General features: G+C 41.8%; 1 long non-coding RNA gene across 1 annotated transcript in view; it reads left to right on the forward strand.

Moving 5' to 3' along the window:
* Positions 1-12,292: 12,292 nt before the first annotated feature.
* LOC137859674 (uncharacterized) overlaps positions 12,293-24,012 on the forward strand; it is a 55,766-nt gene continuing 44,046 nt past the window's right edge. The window contains exons 1-2 of the long non-coding RNA XR_011098456.1: positions 12,293-12,537; positions 15,808-15,958. This is a non-coding gene — a long non-coding RNA (uncharacterized lncRNA). The remainder of the gene's footprint in view (positions 12,538-15,807; positions 15,959-24,012) is intronic.

Raw genomic sequence — 24,012 nt, forward strand, 5'->3', positions numbered from 1 at the left:
GTCAATACACTCCTCAAGAATGTACTCAGAGTTGTTTGGGGACATGGAAAAATATTTACCTCAGCCTTCCACAATTTATTACTTATTGTTTGAAAAAGTTGCTTCTTTTCTGTGCCAACATTTATCATCCTGGGAAAAATACTGGAATATAGCAGTGATATTAAACAATAATATGCTCTTTGCTGGGATAAAATAATATTGCTGGGCCACTGCAGAGGAAGCCAAAAACCACATGTGGAATGGTTCCCTTGGAAGGGCAAAAAGTCTCAAAGTTTGTTAGCAAATAATTTAGCTAGTGGTGCAGACATCAAATGGCATCGGCAGCACTTGCAAAGCTATTCTGCGTTTGCATTCCCCCTGGAGTGCAGGGGCACAAAGATACTGTAATGGAGGTTAGAACCATAATAATAAGATTTCCTCATCAGAAAGAAATAAAATAAAAAATAATAATAATAAAATAAAACAAAACAAAACAACAGAAGGGTTAGGGTAAAAAAGGACAGACAGACTGTGAGTCTTTCAGCAACTCATGTTAATTTAGCTTCTGTTTGCATGACCCTGAATTAGAGGCTGTCTTAATTCCTGAACTGGAGGCAGCACCTCAGAGGTCTTTTTTCCTTCCTCTCTCTGCCTGCAGAAGGAGAGGCTGCCATCACTCTTCTCCAGTCTTTCTTAGCTGGTATCACTGGTAGAGCGTTTCTTGCACACAAGTACATTTTCCTTGTTCCCACAAAACAATTTAATATTTTCTCTCATAAGCTTATGTTTGGTGAAGATTTCCCATACAAAACTGCACAGCTACAAATGCAACATTCTTTAAATATTTCCTTAAAATCCCTTCTTTGCTGATCGACCTATGAAACACTTGTTAAGAGCTGCACAGCGTGCTTGCATAGTAAAATGAATGTCCTCAAGGACTTCCCCACCATGTGGTTGTGCCTGCCTGCTACCTCTAGTTGTAGGGCACACAGTAAACTTAGGGGAGGAGAAACCATCTTGATTTTATGCTGGTGGCAGAGGGCCATTGAAGCTTCCTCCATAATCCATGAATCAGGTGAACGCAATAATGCAGCTAGTCTGAGAGGTGCCGTGAGTCACCGCTCTCGTCTGAATGGACTTCAGCTTGCTCAGTGGGGCACTAGGAGCTCTGTGTTCCTCAGCACCCCAACATGTTGTTGACACCTCCCCAAAGGGTCAGCTGCAGCAGGGTGCTCTGTGGGGACTTCTCTGCTGCCCCTAGAGCACATGGCCAAAGAACAAATACAAACTTTACTTTCCTTCTGATCTGCGCAAAGCGGCAAAAGGGGGAAACAGACCAGCGCTGTGCTCAGAAGCAGGAGGAGCAGAATTAGGACAGATGAGTAAGGTGAAAAGGATGGAGTGATTCTCTAAAAATATTAATAACTACTAATAAAGGCACATTTGAATGACGAGTTTTGTTGTGAAGGATCCAAAGAGCCCTGCGTGCGCTGGAATTGTCCTCTCCCACCTCTGAAGTGCTCCCACCTGAAGGGCAGGGTGCCCCAGTTTCTTGACAGTGCGCTCTGGACTCAACACAAGGCGTGAAACAAATCTTTGAACCCTGGGTGCTTTGCCCGATGCCTGTTCCTTTATTAGAAGCCCAGAAGCCAGCATGGAATAAGCAGGGTAGCAGTACAGCGCGGCACATTTTTATAGCAAGGCCAAATCTTTATTATGCTTCTTGGCCCAGTTTAGTGGAGAACACTGCTGGGCCTGATTTCAGTTTTGATATCATACACCGAGGCTGCAGACCCTTAAGAGTACAAGCTGGAGAAAAGAACATAGAAAATGTTAGGAATGAGAAAAGGCCATTCAACACATTGATGCTTGTCTCTTGTAATACAGCGTTTCCCCCAGGATAGCATCTAATTGCTTCTTGAACGAGCCCACTGTCTTTGCCTCAACAACCTTGCCCAGTAGGCCATTCCAAACATTTATTATTCTTTGAGTGACAAAGCACTTCCTTATGTCTCCTCTGAATTTGTTTTTTGAACTTCCATTTATGCCCCCGATCCTGTCATCTATGCAGTATCAAAAGTAGTAACATGCATTGATATTATCCATTCAGCTAAGATTTTTGTATACTTCAGTTAGACCCCCCTTAAGTGTCTTTTTATTTTTTTTTTAAAGTTGAATAGATTGAGGGTTTTTTTCACCTTTCAGTAACTTCTACAATTTTATCCTGGAACCAAGTTGAGAAAAAAATATTTGTTAAAGCCTGACTTACATTAGACTGCACTGAATGGATGTATAAAGTCTACTATAGAAACACATTTCAGTAAGTTTTTTTTTTTCCCCTCTTTTGGAGACTAAACTATCATTCAGTTTCCCTGATTCTTGTGTCTGGTTATTTTGACAAAAGTTAACTGAGAAGAGTGTAAGAATAAAAAGCTTGATATGAAATTTGGAAAAAGCTGATAATCCAAATTTTTCCATTTATGCTGTGGGCTTTCGACCCCCCTTTTCTCCTTCTCCAAGTAGTGTTGCTTTTCAAGACTTTTTTTTTATCATATGGGATTTTCCATGTGATGATGCTTTGCAGAATCTCTGTTAAGAAATGTCAAAAATCATCTGTGATCTCCCCCAAAGCCACAGAAATAGTCACAGTTTCAGACCTCATCCGCTGTCACAAAGGAGGTGAATAGTTCATTACCTTTTTGGATGAAATTCTACAGCATGTGTTATGCAGGAGGCCAGAACTGATGATCTAATGGTCCCTCCTGGCCCTAAAAAATATCTGTAAATAATGATTATGGATGAAACATATATGCCCTGCACAAAGTCAAAAACAGCACGCTTTGGGTGGGAACAAGAAATTAAAGAAAGGAATTTTGCCTTAGCCCCATCCCAGAAGCTGGACAAACAGCTACGAGCATTACCCTGACTGCAGCAGTGGCTGTTTATTCATTGTCTCTCCATTTTTTATTTTGTATGTTTTTGTTATAATAACAATGCGAGGTTTTTTAGTCATCTGTAAATCTTTTCGTTTTCTCTGAATTCCTTCCCAATGCATTTCTAGGAATGTGGGATCCGAGTAAAATGGGCAGATTGTCTCTGCAGCGCGTGGCTGAGCTGAGAGTATTTCCTCATGGGCTCCTTACAGATGTAAACACATGCTTTCCACAGCTTCACTGAGTTTTAGATCTGATAAATTAGTATCAGGACTAATTAGCTTAGGCAGAGCACTAATATCATTTATAGTTTGGAATTGAGTTTATGTAGGATCACCTTGTGTAGTTCCTGCACAGGTCTGCACTGTGGGATCGAGGTACGCTGCTGGATGCATCACAGTCAAGCAAGTAATTCTCCTGTCACCTGGCTGGGACTGTAGCTGTCAGTCAGCCTCACGCCAACTGTGCATTGGACTATACCTCATCATCTGGGGGTAATGAGCAAGTCAGCCCCATAGCTCTCAGGAAATTATTTGTGCTATTATACGACCAGGGAGAGAAAACTGACGTATGAGATGATAATTATTAGGATCACGCTTCAGTTCTCTGAAAAATCTGTACAATATTTGTTTTGCTCCAGGCCCTGGGAATCTCCCATGATTTGTCAAAAAATAATTGTTGGTAGTACAATAACTTTGGTATTCAATTCCCTAAGTGTCCCAGGATATATGCAATCTGGAAAGCTGGTTTGTTTATACTCATATTTTCTCTGTATTCCCTTACCCATTCTTTGTCATTATCTTTATTTTTACAGGTTTATTTTTCTCCAGTGTTTTCTAGTTGTTCAAACTTCATGTTTGTGTATTTATTTAAAGACAGATTTCAAAAGAGTTCAGTCTCATGGTTTACTGCAGGATAGAACTTCTCGCTAGTACTCCTCTCCCCTGGTATTTTTGTGAATGCTCTTGTTCTCCCTACCCATCTATCTAGCGCTAACCTCGTTGGTCTCTTTGATACTCATGTCTGTTGCTCACAGACCCCAGAGTCCTGTTTTAGAATCACAGGCCCCTTATATTCAGCACATTTTTGGACATTTTCTGCTGCTTGTTCCACACTTTTTTTTATTTTTTTTTCCTGGAGGAATTCTGATACTTCTCAAACTGAGGCGTTTTTAGAAGACCCCCAACATTTTTCTGCACAGATAGATTTACATTTTCTTGCCTAGGAGGGCTTCATGCCTACCCTATGTAATGCTGCTGCTGGGAGCCAAGGGCCTGGAAAATAATACCCAATGACCACATGCCATCTATAAGAGAAGCTACCTATATGTAAGATACCTTTTGCTGTGGTAAGTATACATCTGCTGAGGCTTCCCTGCTCTACAAGTCTCAGATGGCTGCTTAGGTCTGCCCCAGGGCTCTTTGCTCTGGAAATCGTTACCAGAGGAATGTGACTGTCAACAATGTTCAGTCAGAAGCTAGGCTCAAGGCCTTACGAAGCTCTTTGCATGGACATTCACTGGCTTTAATCTGGGCCTCGGGTACCTAGATGAAAACCTCTTTGCTCTTCAGTAGCTTTTCAGCCAAAAGCCCCCTCAGAACTGGATGAGGCCCTCAGCAGGTGAACCTGCAATGCAAAGGACAGCTGCTGTGTCCCTGGGATAAGGATAAGAACATCTCTAGGAGGACGGAGACTGTGATAACTCCATGTCCTGGTGGAGGAGATGAGAAAAGGGCTGTAAGGCTTTCGTTATCTTTGGCACATGTTTCCCTCCATTCTGTCCAGTGTTTCAGATTGTTAGGACTGCTTGTCCTGTTGGACCTACCAAATATAACTAGAGCATTCACTGGATTTAAACATTTTCAAGTGTTTACAACCACATCTCCTCCCTGGGGGAATCTCTGAACTGCGCTGCTTGCCTTATTGTCTTTGGCTGGGTCTTTAGAGTTCCTGAATTTATGCGCTTAAAAATCAATGAGCCTTGGTTAGACAAGAACCCAAACACTGTGACTTCTCATTTGGGTGACTCCACTCCTAGGATTTCACAGGGATTACGAGAGATATAAATAAACCTCAGCTTTGTAGTCCTCAGAGTTTCTATCAAAGTTTTATGTCGATTTGAAGTTGTAGGCCAGACACGCCACGTGAATCACACTTGAAACCGTAGTTTTTATGTAGCAAAGTCACAGAAGATATTTAAATATTAATCGAATTGTAAGTGAGCTTTCTTCAGCCTTCTCCAGCCAATGAGAGCTCATGACAAAGAAGTCTGTGGTAATGAAAAGCCTGTTTGTATAAATATTATCTCTCAGCTCCGGGCTCTTTTGCACTGTGTAGATCTCATGCACTGTGCTCCCAAGAGCAGCTGGGTGGCAACCGCAGGCGGGCAGACACATCCACAGCCAGACCTGTCCTCACCATGCATTGGGCTGCATGAATGCAAGCTTTCACTTCCCCTGGACTTCAGAGCTCCCCAAAGACCCGTCCAGGCTCTTTGAAAGTGAAATGAGCAGATTTGGGACCTTTGCTTAAAATACAACCTGGACATACCTAATGGAGCATACTGGGGCACCCTCACTTGGCTGTGGGCCACATGGCCAAAGCCCTCGCCACGGGTTCCCTCTCTGCTGTGGTATTTTGTCTTGAGGTGAAGCAACAAGTTTTTTTCCTTTTCCTTTGAAAGAATTATAAAAGAGGCAGGGAGAGATGGAAGACACAACCAACATCTTTAGTCCCAGAAACCAGGGAATTAAAAAAAAAAAAAAAAAAAGAGAGAGAGACAGAGAGAGACAGAGAAGGAGAGGGAGAAAGGGAAGAGAAATAACTTTGTCTCTCAACAGTCAAGGGAATAGGTGATGTGCCATCTCCTTCTCAGTATAAAGAGGATGTGTGGGAAGGGGGAGATGACAGATGATATATCAAAGGAAATGAATTGCAGTATTAAGATCCTGACGTTGCTTTGTCAAATTTGCAGGTGATTATTGTATAGCTCTCTGCAGCTTCTCTCAGTGATGGAAATGTTCTTCAGATCCTCAAGACATAGTACTACCGGCAAAAGCAACAGCTCTTCAGAGAGGTGCTTGCCTGAAGTACCAGAAGGCTTCTTCTTCTATCACTGTTAACCCATTCTGTATGTTTTCTATGTACTGAAGATATACTTTTGTCTCCTGATTGGCATTAAAATTAGAAACCTGAAATGGAGTGGGAATCTCTGAGGTAAAAATTAGTTCAAATTGATAATTTTCCTTGTGCTGTGATGATTCTTCACTTCAGAACTGTTGTTGTGATATCAAAACCCAAGGATAACTCCTATAACATAAATCAGTAAAAATAAGGCAGGCATGCTGGAGGAAGGCTTGACCAGTGGTCCACTGAATTAGGTCAGATGTGATCCCAAAACACAAATTAAGACAATGGCTAAGTTTTTACTGATAGGATTCATGAGCAAACCCTTTGACAATAGCCACTTTCACAGGTAGTTTCAAATTTGATAGATTTGAAAGCTGAAGGTTTTGCTGTGATGGGACAGCAAAGAAGGAGCTTGGCATGGTCAATGGTGTCAGAGCAGGCAGGAAAGTTTTCTGCCCGTGTAGAAAGGATACTGATGAGTGAAAGAGAAAGAATGCATTCTTAGACAGGAAACTCATATTCCAAAATATTGTGACCAAAAAAAAAAAAAAAAAAAAAAAAAAAAAAAAAGACCCCCAGTCCACAATGATTTAAAAAACAAAAACCTCACAAAACAACTCTTCAGGGAATTGTTTCAGTTTTTTGTTCAGTCCTCAGAAATCAAGTCAACCTTTCATTTATTTTTCTGTTTGATCATTTTTTTTCTTTCTCTTCTTCTACCTTCTACCTTTTCAGTGACCAAGGAAATATAGGGACTGATAGAAGAAGAGAGGAAAGGGACAAAAACAAGACAAACAAGTAATAATAATAATTTTAAAAAGGTAAATATTTCCAGGAGCTCTGACCATATTCCATGTCCTTTGGTATGGAAATGCCTTCAGTGTGCTTTGTGGGCTTTATGCCTTGTTTTTGAATGTTGGTAGAAATGGTTCATGGAGAACTGCTGGGCAAGCTGACATATCCTGTTGGTGAGAAAACCTGCATCGGTAAGGATTCATACTCAGAAATTCTTCGTCATCATTTTTTTTTTTTTTTTAATATGATCAGCTGATCAAATAAAGATATAAATGTCTTACAGATTAGGCATCTGTTATATCCTTATTCCATATTAGATACGCTATCCCAGATCCTCTGAGGTATCCTCAGACTTTCAGCTCCTAAAAATCAGTGCTTTGTCATGGTAGATAAAGTGAAAATACATGAAAAAATAATAATAAAAAATAAAAAAATAAAAAAAATTAAAAAAATCAAATGCCTGTGTCCAGTGTGACCTAACCCTCTCTGGGGTTGGGTGGGAGGACTGGAGGGAGGAGAATTTCTTGCTAACCAGTTTAAAGTGGTTCCCAAACACTGAAACACAGAACTCTAAAGGAAATTTATAACAACCTTACTCTCTTGGCTTTTCCCCGATCCTTATTGTTCATCATTCATGGCTTTAAAATGGTAAAAGAAAGAGAGAGATGTAAGTGGAAAACAAAATCAAATAAAAACAAACCTCTTAAAAACAAACTCAGATCCAAGAGATCACTCTTGCTGTCCGAATCAGGAAAATTCACACCTCATTGCCGTCAATGGGAATTCCAGACAAGGCATATCCAAATGGGAACAAAGTTACTTGAATGAAAAATTCAACCATCCTCCTTCCTCTGCCTCCTCTGTCGGCTGCCAGAACTGGCACACAGAAAGAGACCTCTTTGGCCTCATCATGTTTGAAGTGAAAGTTTTGGGTGAATACTGAAAGTCACTCACAGTCCCAGGGGGATGGTGAGCCATTTTTTCCTCTCTCCCCTCTTTGTAGTTTACTCTCCCCTATATACATTTTTCTTCTTATCGCAGCTTTTCTGATCACAGTATCAGAGTGACTTTACCACCATCACCTCCTTATTGTGAACCAGCCCATCCCTTGGAGGCACAGAGCCATTGTGGAAGTGGTAAGTCATTTGTTTTGTTCAATGGGTTTCTTGTTATGCATGCATGCAAAGCCCCTTTTATCTCACATTTAAATTTGTGTTTTCCCTCTTATGATTGGTTTTGCGACATCAAAAAGCTTTCAGCATCTTCAAAAATCAAGAAGAACAAACTCTTACAAAAATAAAATAAAAATAAAAAGAAATCCTTCCTAATACACCCAGCATTTCAGTGAAGCTTTAGAAACGAACAGATTCACATGGGATACTGGCTACTAACAACTATGGAAATAAGCCTGATTTTTTGATCTCTAGGCCCAAACATTATTCATATTTTTTTCCTTAGCCTCAAACAATGTCTTAGATAGCCCAGGTAAAAGCAAGCCAGAAACAAAACAACATCATAGAGGAATTGCTTTATGCAGATACTTTCAGCTACGCTACACAACTCACATTGTCTTTGAACCCAGTGTGATGAGAGAATGATTTGAGACTCCAGGGACGACTCCTGGATATGTTTTTACTTCAGCATATTGTAGTGAGACAGAAGTCTTTGGCTTAAGAAATGTGTTCAGCAATCTTCTGCATTTGGGGCGTTTTATTATTATTGCTATCGCTCTAATAACACTTTGGACATCGTTGAGAGCTGAGGTCAGGGAGCAGGCACACTGCACATATGAGGTTATGCAGACCCTCTTTAACCTTTCAGAAAAAAGGTTTGTCCACGCTTAATGGGAGGCTGAGAGCAGGAGTGTGAAAGTCTGGTGCTATCTACCCTCCTCAAAGCTAGAAGTGGCTATAACCTTTAGGCTGCTTTTCAGAAAAGGACCTATGTGTATCCTTTGATTTTCAGTCACCTGCCTGCTTTTTTAAGAACACTCATATCATATCTTTCTTAATTGATCTTTTTAGGAATTGGAAAGCATTTGCATAAGTACCTAAAATAAATTGAAATATTGTACTTCAATATAAGTTGTTGTTGCAAGTTGTTTGGGAAACTACGTCATCAGCTGCTTGGGGCATACTTTTATGTTTCTGTCTTGTTTCTTTGGCCCTGCCTTCCGGGCAGTCTGGCTCTCTAAGCCATAGTGGATAAGTGATGGAGGCTGGGAGATGTCTGCTTTTACCAAAATGTTATTTAGTGTGGAAAAAACAGAACCATGTCTTGCTGAAAATTTTCTGTTGGCGTCACATCGTTGGCCAAAATGGAGCAAAAATTGGGCGGGTCAGATTTAAGCATTAGTATGATCTTAATCTATAGAAAAGACCTGGAGTATAGAGGCTACTATCCTACATTTTTATAACAATCATTTGTCTTGGATTTTTCTTGGTACAGGGGACTTTCCCTGCCGCCCTGAGGTGAGAACTGTGGCAGGAGTGGGGAGCCAGGTTCACAGCTGTTTGTATGACCCTCCTGTACCTCTCACCATTTGACCCAACACGTGTGTTGCAGCTCACAAACACACAAGACACGAAGTCCGAAGCAGAGGTGTGACCTAAATTCAGCACTGTGCACCAGCCGTCCCATTTTTGATGAATTGTTCACCATATCCAAGACATCCACAGAAAAATAGAAGTCTCTGCACTAATCAACACCATCATTGGGCGTTAATTCCAATGCAAAGGTTTAAATTGACATGTAGGCTTTGTTACCCCTGCTATGTATGAATGCTGTTGGGAATCTGGACCCAGAGCCACATTCAGCGCCTAATTCTGGTCAAGATGTCTCCTTCTAGCTTCCCAGTGAAATTGTTTCCTTTCTCAACTATTTTGTGAATGTGGACTTATGTGTATTATTAATCTTGGACAAGGATTTTGGGTGCAGTGGGAGGCTTTCCACTGCCTTGAATGGAAGCAGGATCAAGCCTTTCATGCCCTATTAAAAAGGTGATTTGAGGCCATTTCTGGTAAAGGAAGGAGGAAGGAGGTCTTGTAGCAGGGCATGAAACCTTCTCCTTCCAGCCCCACACTCACTGCTGCCCTTGGATTTTAGGGGATTTTCATTCTGGCAAATGCATTTTATGAACCTGATGTACACTTAGCTAGAACAATCCCACACTGGGATCTAATTTCAGACCTACAAAGGTTGATTTATCCTTTTTCAGGCTATGTACTCATTTGAACTAAAATTACCCTGCTGCCAGCCTCCTTGATAGCAATTACATCTAAAGAGAGAGAACCACTGAACTTCATGTATTGGTAATGGTCTTTCCGTCTATATTTTTCCTTGGGGATAAAGTTGTATGGGAAAATTAGACACATTAGTCCAGGAAAAATAGTGAACAAAAATACATATTTTATACTTTTAAAAAGTATCCTCATGCTACCAATTAGAGACATTATTTAATGCAGGTATTTTAGCATTATGGTGCAAGTCTTTATATAAAGAAGAACAAAACCATTTCTGATAGTTATTTAAGGGCATCCTAAATACACTCAAGAATAGTACATTTTAATTTTCAATAATGCCAGCAGACTCGAGCATTCAGATTTTAGCATAACCAGCAGGAAAACTGTTTGATGTTTTAATTATGTCCCAGAAAATGCTGAATGTGTTATAAAAGAAATCTGAAGAGGGGAGGGGGGAAAAAAAAGGTTTTTATTACTGCTCAAGAGGAAGGACGTTTTACAACATAGCATTAAAAATGTAAAATGGAATAAAAAAGAACTTGGATAGTCAAAACTTTGTCTGAAACAAAGTAGGCCAGAGAAGCAAAATAATCTGTCTGTTAGAAGCAGTCGGCAGTGAGGAGGGGAGGGAAACATTTACATAGATAGGGCTGATGGAAAGGAAAAGCCTTAAAATAACCCCAAAGTCTTTTAAATTATGTTTAAGACTAGCCAGAACCATTCCCAACAAGGTATCTCGGAGGATTTCAGAGTTCCTGATTAATGTGGTGACCTACTGCTCTCTGATGCAATGCGTTCAAAACCCAGCTGGGTATTCGCAGTCGGGATGAGGCTGCTGGGACTTCCTGGGGCTCCATCCTGCTGGCACCAGGGTCAGTCTCCGCAGCAAGACTCAGGAAAGGTGTCCCCAAGGGAGGGGGAAAGCGAGAACCTGAATCATTCGCAATGAACTGAACCAGATGTACAAAGCTCCAGTAATTTAAGCAGCGATAGGAAGTGGAAAGGAAAAAAAAAATTACCGTGGTTTAACTCTTCCTTCCCTTAGCAGGTGTCGGAGCAGGCTGAGGGGGGACAGCATGGGGCTGGGACATGGGCTGTGAAGTCCCACCGTGCCACCCGGTGTCTGCAGTGCAGGGAGAGGTGCGAGGGGCTGGAGCCACAGTAGGAGGGGGAAGCTCCACAGGTCAGGGGCTGTAGAGCCCCAAAGCCTCTATTCCTCTCGTCACACCTGTGCCGAGTACTGCACATGTCACCATTCCTCACTCAGTTTAAGTCATTCCTGGCACTCGACTCTTTCACCATTCTGCTGTCCTTAAAAAAGCGACATCTCCAATTTGGTGCAGGTACATAATTTAGGCTGTGTCAATAGACTTGTTTCTCTTAAAACGGGCTCTTAAATAACTATCCAAGAGATGTTTACCTTTATTAAAACAAAACAAAATAAAACACATCAATAACTAATTTTGGATATGTATATTTATAACCATATACATACACAATTAACATGAAAGTGGGGTCCATGATTCTGCTTGATATATACACATCTTATAGTCACTGATGATTTAAAAAAAAAAAAAAAAAAAAAACAGCACAAAGCTTTCTGTGGCTATGGCTTGTTTAAAATATTTTTTTTTAATGATAAAATCATAAATTATGTATCTATTTTTTTAATTTTTTTTAAGTGAACTACTCTTTTATTATGTTGTTGATAATGTCAAAATGATAAAAGAATTTGGAGTCAGATGTCAATGAAACAGTGTTGTGAATCCTCCTTCAGCTGCTTGGCGTTTCAAAATGTTCAGTGTCAAGCCTGGGTGTTGTGATAGATGTTTCTTATTTAACATTATGGCTCTCAGAGTTCTCTATTTTGTTATTTGGTACCTTGGCTGTTTGCTTAAACTCCGTATGCAAATACTAAGCTCAAATACAAAGCTGGAGTGTTAAGATGGAAGAGCTAAAATTCCAAGATTAAAATGGGAGATGAATGTTTCCTGTAAATGTGTATAAATAGGTGTCCTTAGTCTGATTTTTAAAGGATGTTTAGCAATGATTTAAATAAACAAACAAACAAATAAATAAATAAACATTGTAAAGAAAATGTTCCAAAGTACTTTAAAAAGCATGTATGGCAGAAAAGCCTTTCTACAGCTGTAAATGAGCTGCGGTCTGACGCCCACAGCAAAAGTACTTGTTAGCAGAGCAGCTAAGCCCCAAGTGATGCCGTTTGGATCGTTTCCCCTTATAACACATCCCTCTCCTATCTGATGATAGCCTGAGCAAGCTGCAGAGGGTCTGTATTCCTGGTAGCACCTCAGAGCAGAGGCACAAGGGAGGCGAAGGCTCTTCCTCAAGGCCGGGCAGAGGCTCTGTGCCCAGCACCATCTCCTGCTCCCTCTCTCGCTGCAGAGCTGCTGCTCGGGGCCAACGCAGACATGGACACCTTCAGCTGCAGCTCTCAGGTACCCAAACCATCCTGCAGCGTGAAACATCAGGGTGCCGGCTTTTTTCCCCACCTTCTGCATGGTGGCGGCACTTGTTGCCAAGCTAGCAGCTGGCATTGTTATTCGAGCCTGTAAACTTTCACCTTGGGAATAGCATTTCTGTGCCTGCGTCAAGGCTGAAAGTCTGAGAGTTCAGGGAGAAAAAACTTGTTTGACAAGCAAAGCTTTTTTTGATAAAAAAAAAAAAAAAAAAAGGAGGAGGAGGGGGAAAAAAAAAATAAAGCTCCGAACTCTTGGGAATAGGTGAAAGCGACAGAGGCTGGAGACAAAGATGAGAAGTGATCCTTAACGTGCGAGCATCGGAGGCTGCTCGGAGAGCGCTCGGCAGCACTGCGGGTGCTGCTGCCCACCCCACAGAGGAGAAAATCAAAAACCTGTCAGCCACCGAGTGTGGTGGTGGGCGGGGGGCGTCAGCGAGGAAGCTAGACGATGGGAATGCTTTAGGTGAAATTGCATACCGCAGCCCTTTTGCTTCTTTCCTCTGCTTGGAGTTGCCTCCGGTGGCGATCGGAGAGTTGTGTTAACCCACCGACTGCGGCAGGGGTGGCGGGGGTGCACCCAGCGAGGCTCAGCGAGCCCCAGCTGCCAGGCACGGAAAGCAGCTGCAAATCAGAGGTCACTTGCAGACTGCTTCTCAGTTTCTGTGTTTTTCACCTTTTTTGCTTTGCGGGCCGTGAAGTGTTTTCCAGAGGAGTGGGTCCCTTTTGAAATGCACATTCTTGAATCGCTGCACAGCATAAATGGACTTGTTTTTCTTAGCCACCTCTCACAGACACCTTAGAAGTAGACCACAGAGCTCCCTAGAGGTCTGCAGACCCCCAGGTTGAAAAACTAGCACTCTAATGTTAATCCTTTCAGCTGTCCAGTCCAGGAAATGTGATTATTTTGCAATGGAGAGAGCAGAGACAAAGAAAGGTGATGCCAGAAAGCAAGAATTGTGAAAACACTGCTGTGATCCAGGAGCAGAGCAGCCACTGGAAGAGAGGGCTGGTTTTCCCAAGTGTCTTTCAGATGCTATCGAAATGACTCCCAAAGTGTTCTCCTTTCATTAGGTGTCTAAATTCACATCCATAGGTGCTAAGTGCTCACAGATCCCTCTGAACCCAGAGCGATGCATGCCTGCTCACCACCTATGAAATCAGACCATTTTTGTGATGTTTCTTTGGCGACAGACCTGTTTGAAGCAGCAGTCATGCCTAGGTCACGGAGGGAGTCAGTGTCAAGTTTTGGACAAGATACCAAGTTTTTGGAGCCCTGATTACTGCCCATAAACACTAGGAGCATGTCACCAGCTGCTCTCCTGGGATTCTTATCCCTTAAAGAAGAGCACACTTTGAGCACTTTGATTCCTGCAGATACGTTCAAATTACAGTTGGCATTCACAGATTTGTAGATTTTTGAGGCCAGGAGTGCATCTTTTTTTTCCCCACCCAATCTCCCCTGTATTCAGCCCAATAACTTGCACCTGACAAAAGTGTAGCTTTTGTTTGATTAAAGCACATCTGCCAGAAAAGCATTCAGACCTGATTTGAAGACATCAGGAGAGAGAAAATCTACCTCTTCCCTTGGTGGTTCATTCTAGTGGCTAATCACCTTCAATGTTAAATATTTGTGCCATTCTTGCTAGATTAAAGAGCATTTCAGTACGTGGCATTCCTATGAGATAATGCTTGCAATGAAATAACCTTTTAATCTTCTTTTTGATAAATTAAACAGTGTGAGATCTTTAGGTTTCTCACTGTCAAACATTATCTACAGTCAGTAAATCATTTCTGTGGCTCTTTTCTGAGCCTTCTCCAATTTTGTAATGTCTTTCTTTAACATGACAACCAGATCCCATAGTCTAGTATATGCTCGCCTGGGGTATAGTCTCTAGCCTGAATTCTCTTTGCTATGAGGGTGGGAAGCATCTCACCTGAGCTTAGCCAAAATAAAAGCTTGGCATCTAAAAGTTAGGCATCTAATAGTGTTAGGCATCTTCTAGGCTCCCTCAGTAGTCATCAGAGACGGATGGACACTTCTGAAGAGTTTGCCCATTTGTACAATGTTGCTCTGGGCTATATCAGGGCACCCTCTCTTTGAATTCATCCCACTTTCCCAAGTCTCAGTGTGCTGCCTGTGCCACCCTCACAGCAGCACTCTCTTTTGTCCCTCTGTCGGGCTCTGTTCTCACGTACTTGTTATCAGCAAAGACTTTAGAGAGCAGACCAGGAGGGTTTTCGATGAGAAAGTTCCCGAAAACAATTTGTGGTGTTGTAGACATAATTTTTATTGAGACTAATTCACAGTTATGCAGCTAATGATGTTTACAAACTGAATCCACTGAAGAAAACATCAGCTAGTTGTACACCAGTACTACTTGCTGCTAAATTTTGTTAGGGAAAAATCCCATTCAGTGATGGCTCTCTGTTGACAATTGTCTTTTGGAGATCTGCCAAGTAGCCAGCTCTTCACCCATTCATCCTGTGCCTTATCAGTATTGCAAATGCCATTTTTTCAATTGAAATCATATGTGAATTAAACTTAACAGCAATTCCATAATTATCTTGCTTAAGAAATTCATTATAAAGTACCTCTAATCTTCATTTGCATTTTTCTGTCTTTTTTCTTCTCCCTTCCAATTTATTTGTGATTAATTGGCTCTTTTGAGCCAACTACATATGTTATTTGCTTGGACTATCCTTTTTGTATCATTGGAATACTATAGGTGTCTAGTGACCACCATCTTTTGTGCCTGTAACTAATTAACTCCTGGCAGTCAGGAATGATGTAGTGTATCTACCTTTCTCATTAAAGGATTTATCCTCTACAATTCTCTCTCTCTCTCTCTTTTTTTTTTTTCTTTTTTTTTTTTTTTCTTCTTTTTTCCCCTCTCTCTGTCTTATTTTGTCAAGAGATCCAAGCAATACTTTGTTTACTGGCTGCATGAGACCTCCAGCATGTGCCTCCCAAACTGAGGAACCCCTAACAGTGCAGGCTTTCCCACTGATGTATTCCAGACAGGTCTTAAGGAGTAGCACAATCTCTTTTCTGGTTTGATTTAGTGGTCTACAAAGCCTCCTACCACTACCACCTCCTGAGCTTTCTGGGTCAGCTCAGTGATCGAAGAGTCACTCAAAGTCCTGGGGTTCAGTCTAAGCTCTCAATAACTAGAAAACTAGATAATGGTGTTTTTAATGTTCAGTGCCATACCTCACCTCTTTTACCTCATCTGTTGTTCCCAAAAAGGATGAGATGGCTCCAGGAAACAGCATCACAAAGTTAGCAGCATGAAGTGGATGATGAGATGGTGTCATTCCCAGAAAGACTTCTGCTGTTGGTATCTCGTGAAGCATCTTGACAGTGTGATGGCATCCCACAGCTCCTTGTGCTTCTTCAGGTAAGTGTGCAGTGTACCCACAGGGCAGCCAAATCATAGGATCAGAGGAGTTAAAGACAGGCAAGATCTGTCAGATCACAGAGCACATGCCCTTGCCAGTGAGTGCTGTCGTCCCTGATACAGCACGCGTCAGATCTCAGATACTACAATTGATCTCAGTCAAAAGGCCAAAGGGAGTTGGATGTATTTTTTTGTATCTGATATCTAATATGCACAACTGTTCAGAAAGCCTTCTGTTATGTGCTGGTGGATGGAAACCTGAGTTCAACTCTTGAGTCTGGTCATTATCCGGCCCCGACTAGTAGCAAGTCCATGTTTGCTCCAAATGGGGAGAAAATGTCACCAAGCAGTCCAATTTCTCCCAGGATGGACTTTCTCACAGGGTGAAGATGGGTAGGGGCTCTGGAAAGGTATAGTTCTGTGTGAGCTAAGCTACAGCTCACCTCCATTTCCCCCTGCTGCAGCTCGTTTGGTCAGAGCACAGCCCTCCACAAGGCTACATTGGGGGTGATGTCCAAAGCCTCATTTGTCTGGGCTGGGGGGTGTCTGGAGCCAGGGCTGCACTGGCTGATCAGGCTCCAGCATCTCCAACCTGCTAACTCTGGGGTCAGCAGCCTGCCAGATGTGCAGCTGAAGTGCTGTCATGTTGTCGTGCTATGCCAATGTAGCAGGACACATGCGTTCAGCTCTGGAAACACCATAACAACCCAGTCCTGAAAGTAATGCTTCATGTGGCTTGCTTCTCCTGTCTCCTCTCAATGCATTTTTTGGCATATAAATTTAATCTGGAGGGATGATTGTGACCAGATATTTTTCCTCTCCATCACTGGGATTGATTTAGGACCTACTCATGTCTGCTTAGCAGGTCCTTATCTCCACTGAATCGGCAATACTTCAGGTGAGACAGGCTTCTTGAAGAGCAAACTTTGCTTCATGTGACTACAAACCAGCCTTATGAAGCATGGTCTGTTCATTTATGGGCCAGCAGAAATACTTTGTGACCACAGGTACTGGTCAGAGCACTGGACTTCTCTGCCCCAGCTTGCAGCACAGCTGCTGTTTGGAACTGTTTGGAGTGACTTGTCCATCAGGAATGAGGACAGACACCCTTCAACAGCCAGTTTTGAGGAACTAGCAAATCAGGAAGAAAAAAACAAAAACAAAAAACAAACAAACAAAAAATCCACAGGGCTTAAGGTACAGAACTTGTCCCTCTGATCTGGGGGGGTGAATTTGGAAGGGTTTCTCCCCCAGCCTGAAATCCATTGAGCTGAGCAACCCCTGGCAATCATTGCAAAGTATGGAGGTTTAAGCTGCCTTCTCTTTACCTGTGCTAGGCCTGATTGTTTCTCCCTTTTGCCCCATATTATTTACTGTACAATTCTATTAGGATTGCTTTTTCTTGCTGCATCCAAGATACTGCAGTCTATCACTTGAGCTATTCACATGACATTTCATCCTTTCTTAGGAAGACAATCGTGTCTTCAATCAAAGACCTCTTGACAAAAGGAAATAGGAGCAAGAACTTGAGATGGCATAATGCAGCAAAGTGCTTTCTGTACACCTGCACAATACAACTCAATCTGCCATTACTTTCAAAATTATGCTGAAAGATTCCTCTTGTTTACACTTTTTTTGTGTGCCCCGACCCATTGCTCATTTGACCTTGAGGTTCCCTTCATTCCTCCTTCCCCCCACCCTCTCCTTGCCCTCTTCCCCCGCCTACACCTCCAGCAGTTATTATTTCCTTTGTTGGTTGCAGTTTGTATAATTATCTTGCAGCAGTCAACAAGCAAACATTTATTTAGCCTGATTTCACACCAAAGACACCAAGTGCAACAATCAGGCCCGTGTAAGTATTACAGGTGCTTTGTCAAACAGAATTTAGTAACTCATTTTTGGACATCCTCTTTTGGGCAATGATGAAAGGTTTTCTGTGGACTGAGGTTTCTTTATGCAGTGAATAAAAGGACATATTGGAGGGGAAAAAAAATCCTTAAAAGTCAAGGGTATGATGGGAATGACAGTGCAGTACTGGAGTTCCAGCAAGATCTGCAGCTGATTTCAGTTGAGTCACGTTGTCCTCTGAGAGGGTGCTGGATAGATTCCCAGTAGGAGGCCCAGGGAGACAGGAATTATTTCCTTCCTATGCAGAGGTAGCTCCCACAGGGTGGGTGGAAGTCATGCTGTGTTATTGACATTCCCCTCCTCAGGTTGCTCCTGTTACTGATCTTGCTTTGGGTTTTGCTGAGGAACATGCTGAGGCTTCATTTGCTATGTCCCAGCCGCCACAGCTCTGTTTTGGACTGTGCTGATTCTTCCATTTATTTCCCAGTGTGGTAAGTTTTTGCTTTCTCAGACTGCCCTGTGACAATTTACTTCCAATACTAATAAAAATCTACTTAATTTATCATTACTCTGCATATCAACAATATTTCAGGTACCCTTTTAGCAGCCCTTATACTAGTGTTTCTGTACTTTGAACTTTTCACTACATTAGTGCCATCCCACGGACAGTTTCTTCATCCTTTTCACAAAAGAAAAGCATAACAGAATTTAGTCAATCTCTCCCTCCATGCCTGTGCGTATAGGCACCACCTAGGCATGAAATCACCGTTATTAATAATGCAATGCAATTATCCCTTGGCTGTGATAGAAGGAGGCACTGGCTGGTTTTGTCTTGAGGTCTGGACAGGCTTTGACACGGCCAGTCCTTGGAAAGGGTTCACCCCAGCTTCCCTGGGAGATGTTAAAAGATATTAACTGGTAGAGGCCTCACAAGACCTCAAGACCTTCCTGTGCAGGGTGTTGTACAGGCAGGTCTGTTTTGTGAACGTGCAGCTTGGAAGACGGGGAGGCCTCGCGGCCTGTCACACAGTAGGGGTGGTGAGCGATCCAGCTGGGGCAAAGCACTTCTACAGCAGAAATTAGGCTGGCACGGGTGGTGAGGGATTTAAAAGCACGTTAGGAATTCAGATCCCTTTGTTGTTTAGGAGCCTGATGTAGCTTCAAACGTTGCAAAATTACTGCAGAACTAGGGCTGTGATGCGGGCAGATAACAGGCCTTCCCACTTTGTGGTAAATAGTACCTCCCCACCTTTTTCCTTCTGCTCCCTGTTTTGCAATTAATGCTGCTTCTTTTCAGTGAGAAGTTGTAAATTATGAGAACTATGTTTACCTAGCAGCAGGTAGTGCCTCTTCATCATTCACCAGGTCAAAAAGAAGAAGGTTACCCAATACTAATCAGAGGGAAACTGGGGTTTCAGTGCTAAAAAAGGTAAGCACCAACTTATTCTCTTAGTGTCTCTAAAACATTAGAAATCACCTGTTCTTTAAACAAAACATTTTTAGACCTGCTGTATGAAAAAGTAGAAAATGAGCTTAAGCTTGTCAGAAGCACTTCTTGCTGACCTTATGTGCTAACACGGCAATAATGAAGGATCAGCTTTTTGATACAACACACAACATTTCAATGTGGGTTCACAGAGATTTTTCTCACATTATGTTATTTCAAGCACTTAACCTGAAATTTCCTAGTGTTCAGTGCTGCCACTGTGCTGGTTTTCTTAGTCTGCTGAATCCCCTGCGTGACCAGGGGTAGCACTGATCCCAGTGTTTAGATGGAAACTTCAAATAACCTACAATTTTCAGTATCCTGTATGGTGAAATCTGTTCCAACTCACACAGTAATCAAGGTCAAGCCTGTTCAGTCACAGCTATTGGGAATATGGTAGAAGATTTATCAGCCCTGTTCACCCCTGATGATTGCCATAATCAGTGCTCCATATTTAATCTCAGGTGGTAATCTATGGCAGGAATTGTTCTCACAGTCAGAAAACAAAAGAAGAGGACGTGGTAACTGTGTCCACTAAAAATCTGAAGTAACTTTTGATTTACAGGACAGTTTTGTTCTTATCCATCACTTCTGTGTATATTCCTGTTCAATATAACCTGTGATTTTATAGGACATTCTTTCTACCTCAGAGACATTTGCATTTTGATAGTGAAACCAAGTCGTTTGTATACATGCACTATTTCTAAGACTGCATAGTCCCCTACAGTCTTTAATAGCTGCTACATGAGTGAATCACTAACGATGATATCCCTGTTTGAATGCAAAATCTGGCTACTGACATTTCCTCTGGCTTTGTGAGCACTGGTAAACCTGTGCTCTGTAAATTCACTGGAGTTATTTGGGCTGTGTTGATATGCACCAGTGGAGGACCTGACTCACTCTCTGGTGGCTGGAGTGTGAGCAATTCGTATCTTTTGCGTTAACGATCCTGGACTTTTATTCCTCCTTTCTTTCCTCTCACTTTTTTGGATATGCCACCTATAATGCCACCTCTTTCTCTGCGATCCACCGAATGCCACAGCACTTTGGATATACCTCCCTGGTATATACGTTTTGCTCCAGGTGGATGTACTATAGATCATTTCAAGAGACAGTTCACAGCATAATCAGGAAATCAGAGGATTTTTTTTTTCTTTCTCCGTCTTTGCTTCCGTAGCTAATTGTTTTTCTCTCTTTAAACTTACCCATAGACTTACATTGTCTCACCTCGGACTTGGGAGCCAGCATAAAAAGAGCTTACCCACCAGGTGGCATTTTCTCACAAGTGTCCAGCCCTAATTCTAACATGAACACTTTGTACATATAATTATAAAACTGAGGGCCACTAAAGTGCACCTGTAGAGCAGAAACTTGACTGTTCTCGATTCTGTTCTAATTATTGAGCCTTAGAGCAAAAACTAGGTTTCAAAGAAAACTTTCTGTACAGGCCTCAATAGAGTTAAAGGAGAAACATTTTAAGTTGATGAGCTGACACTTGTAGAAGCAAATATATTAAATAAATCATGATTCGTTTTGGGGCTAAATCTGACTTACATCAACTCTGGAAAAACTAGATCCTAATGAGTGACAGTTTGGTGTTTTCTGTCACTTCCTACAGTAATGGCCCCAAGCTGACACTGCTCTGTGGGAGTCTAATACTTCTGAACAAAAGTTTTTTTGGAGTGAGATAGACAAGGTAGAAATCCCAAGGTGACTGGAAGGAATGTCTAATGACTGGAAAGACATATTTACTGGCAGACTGTATGTAAGCTGTGACAGTTGACAGGGCTTGATTGTAATAAATATAGTTGATGAAGAGAAGCCTGACAGGTGAGGACAGAGAGAGAAAAAGAGTCAAAAGATCTGCATTGGCTGAACCCTATTAATGGTAAGTTGGTAACAAAGCCCAGAGTCATAAAAGAAAACAGATATCGCAAACTGATGTCTAAACACTGAAATGTGTAGGACTTCCAGGTTGCTGTAACAAGCTCTGATTTGTTGACCTTTCTTCTAGCTATTTTACAAGAGGTGTTTTTAGTTGTATTTCACACCAGCAGCAGGCAGGCACCTGACATTTTTAAATATCATGTATGATTAATCATGTAACAGAATAAACCCTGATCAAGGTCAAAATTATTGCTTCGATCTATAACTTTCATTGCTTTGATCAGGGGATTTGATGTTGGAAAATGTGCCTCCATATGCTGTGGAGGAAGTAATCTTTCTGGCGATCTGTTCTGCTCAAAACAAAATGAATTCCTGTAAAGGAAATTAAGCAACATAAAACCTGAAAATACTTCTTTAAATGCACAGGCTCACCACACATACGCACACACACACACACAGATGGAGTGATTGACCCTGAAAATGGAAACAACTCTGGCATATTAAATCATGACACTTTATAACTGACTGGTCAGAGTTTCAACAATAGGATTTCCAATGAGCTCTGCACTTTCTTCCCCCAGGCAAATGTCACACACTGAAACTAAACAGGATCTTTTTTTTCTTGTTCATCCCGACGTGCTGTTTTCTGTGCCCAAGATACGAATCTGTATTCGAGAATGCCTTAACCCTTTGGAAGGACAACCCTTCTTCTTCATGCCCCAGGAGGGAGGAGGGAGCTTTGTGGCAGTCGTGGGGGACGTCGCGCCTGCGTTGGCTCTGGGGTCATTCTGCACACTTACTGCACTCCCATGGCAAAAGGAAAGAAAGGAGAAAAACTGTCATAAGGGAGTATCTGGAGGAAAGCACTCAGGAATTGCACAAACTTAATGTAAAGGTTAATAAAGAGGAACATCCTATGTTGAGAATATCAAATGAAAGTTCCTCTAAACTCTGGAAATGGGCCCATTCAACAGCAAAGTCACAGTTAGCTTGCTTTCATCACTGCATAAACAGAGGTGAAAATTCCTTCACTTTCTTGCTTGTATGAAACACAGAAGTGTTGGTAAAATATTTAGACAACTTAAATATTGAGACAACTTTTCTTCTTAAAAGTTGCTGTTATTTTGAACAGCAACTCCTTCCCTCCCCACCAAATGCCACAGTCTCTTCAAGTCGCGCTGCCACTAAATGGGTTGCGGGGAGTGCCAAGAAAAAAACAACAAATGAGACCATATAGGCACACAACAAAGGCTCACAGAGTAGCACAATGCTTACGTGTCAATCACGTCGATGCTCCCTCTTTGCCGGCTGCTTGTCTCCCACAAGGCAGTGGATGCTGCCACTCTGCTTCTCAGAGCTGCCTCTCTGGAATCGCTGTGTCTCGTCAGCACCGGACTGTCAGCCTAATTGGCACATACACACACTTTATACACTCCTCTACTTGCCAGTGACTGCTTACACACACATGCACACTGTGTAGGTAGACATGAGTGTGTCCTTTCATACAGAAAGTTATTCGCACAATTACACTTACTGTTTATGGATTGATACCTACCAATATCCACGTATTTTGTATATTGGAATATTTGTATACAGTTGCATACCTGGACACACACACCCCTCACTTACTGTCCTGCCTGAATTTTCTATTAACTTGGCAAAGTTAGTCTATAATTATTATTTACTTCAGTGGAGGTCCTTTATGCCCAGACAGAAGGCAGGGCACCATTTAATTTAAATACAATGAATACATGTAAGTACATGTATGTTTTAATGAAAACATGCAGAGTTTCTGCTCTTCAGCCCAGCCCCATGCAGCCTGAATTCCATGTGAGCAAATTTCTTATTTACTGAAGCCTTGAGCCAGACAACAGGAAGCACGAGACAAAGGAGGTGGCATTTAAGCTATGATGTGACCCTTTTCTTTTTGTATGTTTGTGTATTTGTGTATGTATTTTTCACATTCCTTTGGTTTGACCTTTTGCAGAGACGTTACCACAACTTTGGGCTGATGAGAACATGCAAACTGTCTTCATGCAAAAATCAGCGTGTTAGAGCCAATGTATGTGGCTGTAGATTTCTTGACTGTGCTTTATCATCTTTTTTAGGTGAAGTCAGTTCCTTGTCAAAAAGATGTAAGTAGAGGACAAAGCAGGAACAAAAGTCTTCATAGAGTGTAACTTTTTTTGTATGGAAACTTGGCTGAAGTCAATGTGACTTTGACCATTGCCTGCACCACAGTCAGGCTTTCATTTCAGTATTGCTGGAAAGGTAAGGACACTAGTGGATGGCTTTTTGCTACTTTTTTTAATGTGAATATAAGATCAATGCAGGACACTATTTTTTTAAGTTTCATGGTCTAATCAAAATACTGTTAAAAGTAAAAACTGAAGCTGAATGTCAGAGAAAACTGTCTGAGGTGAAATTTATGAGGAAAGAGAATATTCTCCTCCAGGAAGCTGTGGATACTTTGTAGAGAGAACTGCCACTGCTGAGCCAGGGTTAATCTTGCATTAGTAGGAATTTTTAATAGAAGTTGTATAATAGTTCTGCCCCACATTTTGCATTTCTGAATCCACATTGGTTTTTGAAAGCTTCTGAGAAACAAGTTTCCCAGGAGGGTAATAATCTTCAATCCATCACATATAGTACAAGGACCCTAATAATGGTTCTGCAGTCTGTGAGTCTCACTTGAGATAAAACTTTTCTGAGCCCACACCTGAGACAAGACTGTTGAAAAGAGCAAAACCAACCTGATCTTGTGATTTCCAAAGCCTGAAGCAGGCTAGGTCCTGCATCACGGTGAGAACCATTTAAAAAAGTCTAAGCAAGC

Source organism: Anas acuta, chromosome 7 (genome assembly GCF_963932015.1).
Source record: "Anas acuta chromosome 7, bAnaAcu1.1, whole genome shotgun sequence".
Lineage (NCBI taxonomy): Eukaryota > Metazoa > Chordata > Aves > Anseriformes > Anatidae > Anas > Anas acuta.